General features: G+C 53.0%; 1 pseudogene; it reads right to left on the bottom strand.

Annotated features, from left to right (window-relative positions):
- Nucleotides 1-184: 184 nt before the first annotated feature.
- Nucleotides 185-1,397, bottom strand: LOC120881581 (annotated as a pseudogene).
- Nucleotides 1,398-2,178: the final 781 nt, after the last annotated feature.

Below are 2,178 nucleotides of genomic sequence, written 5' to 3'. Positions count from 1 at the left end.
GGCTTCCCTGCCCCTCTGCCCCACTCAAGGCCCCCACTGTTTGTGTGGACTGCCTCTTCCCCCATTACACTTTTTCTATTGCCTGCTAGCAGAGGGTGTGCCTGGATATGTTGAGCCTATGCTTCCTAGGCCTTGGGGTGGTTCAGTGGCTCCAGCCCCTCTCTCGTTCCCGACTCTTCTGCTGTCAGCTGGGCCTGGGCTTTGCTGGAGGCTGGTTCTTGGCCCTAGGAAATAATGCCTGGCTGTGGCCTTCCTCCCCAGTGTCACAGCTGGAGGATAGCCGCCTGCACTTCAGAAATGGGACGGTTCCTTCCTGGATGGTCTGAGTGCTGCTCTCAGCAAATGACCCTGCCTGCACCATGACCTGAGGGATCAGGACATTGTCTTCTGGCGCCCTGCAGACCCTTTCTGCTTGACTCTGGTTCTCCTCAGTCACTGCCATGGTGGCCTCACACTCCTCTTCATCTCGAATGAGCTTCATTAACTGCAGGAAATTGGGCACACACTCTCACTGATCCAGTAGCTTGAGCTTGCCCTGGAGGGCAGTGGTCATGGAGGCCTGAGCTAGGATGTGTTTCAGGCAAGTCATGTCTGTGCTTCTCACTGACAAGGGGCTGTGCTGCACTGCTTTCTGAATCAGGGGCTTTAACTGTACCAGACTTCTGGAAGGTCTGGGCTAACTTAAACTGTAAGGTTCTATGGGCCTCTTTAGCCCCAAAGATCTGCTTCAGGGCCCCCAGGCCCTCCTCCACTGTCATGGAGTCACTGCTGGCCCTCAGCACCTGCATGATGGACTGGGCAGGGCCGCACAAGCTCTGCAGCAAACACCACCTCTTCTCTACCTCATGCACCTGCCATAGCTGCATCATCTCAGTCACCTGCTCCAGCCAGGTTTCAAAGCTCTCTTCACCTGGGCCTGGGAGAGTGTTTCCTGAAAACGTCTTGAGTTTTCAGTACCACAGGCTTTCTTTCAGAGGCTGCAAGACTGGTTGCCTGACTTTATCCACGCCCTCCAGCTCTACACCCTCAGAATGAGTGCTGTACCCCAGGGTTTTGGACACATCTACCATTCTTTGACTCTCATCTTTTAGGAAGTACTTCAGTCTGTTGATAAATTCCTCATCTGGGCTACGGGTTTCACCACTTCCCAGGTACCTCCCTTTTGTAGGATCCAGCTAGGCACTGTAACATAATTGATGGTGTCAGTCAATTCAAGGAAAACTGCCTTAGCGTGGTCTTCCCTTCTGAACACTGTGCCCAGCACCCTGTAGGTGCAGAGGGACTCAGCCCCTCCTCAGGGTCTCTTTAATTTCTGCCTCACTACACTCCATGGGGATCCCCATGATTAGCAAGGCCTTCCTAGGGTCCAGGTCCATTCCTCTGCACCAGTCCTTCAACAGTCACAGCCATTGCTCCCAGTTTCTATGGACTGGTCTAATACTAAGGGCAGTAATCAGCTCACAAAGTGTGACGAGGAGTCAAGGAATTTTGGGTCAATGCCAAGTATGAAGGCAGAGTCGTTTCTGTTTTCCACAGCCTATAAATGCAAATGGAGTGAGAACATCATTAATGCCCACCCTCCCAACCCCCACCAAACCCCCTTCCCTTTCTGGTCACAGGGATTCAGCCCCTGTTTCCCAGGGCTTCCCCAGTCATTTGGTGGAAGGGTTTCTTTAGGCCCAGCTTCCCCCAGCTCATCCTGTCCCTGCTGACCTCCACTTGCTGTGGGCTCTTCCTCAAAGTCCCAGGACTCTGCTGCTTGTCCTGGAGGTGCCTGTGGTGAAAAGGCCAGAGGTAGAGGTAGGAGGTGGGGCCTGACAAAGCCTGTGTGTGTGTGTGTGTGTTTGTGTGTGTGTGTGTGTGTGTGCTCACACCCATGCTCTGGCTCAAGGCTGTTCAATCCCAGGGCACCTGGTACCCACTTCTCTGGGGCAAAGGTTAGAGGATGAAGAGGTCCAGTTCCCTTCTTTCTTAGAAAATGCCTAACAGATGAGAAAGATGACTGGAGCTCTGCACAAGGCAATGAACTGATGGGTGAAGAGAATGTGTGACAAGCTGTGGTGTTGCCATGGATACTGAGAACAGCATGGGCCGTGGGTTTGCATCACTGAGGGGTGTCATGTGGTAGGTAAGGTTAAGGAGCAACAGGTGATGTCATTGGCCTCTAACCAAAGAAGT

This window comes from Oryx dammah, unplaced genomic scaffold (assembly GCF_014754425.2).
Source record: "Oryx dammah isolate SB20612 unplaced genomic scaffold, SCBI_Odam_1.1 HiC_scaffold_23, whole genome shotgun sequence".
Lineage (NCBI taxonomy): Eukaryota > Metazoa > Chordata > Mammalia > Artiodactyla > Bovidae > Oryx > Oryx dammah.
Note: the sequence above shows the minus strand (reverse complement) of the source record. Positions and strands in the feature narration are given on the sequence as shown.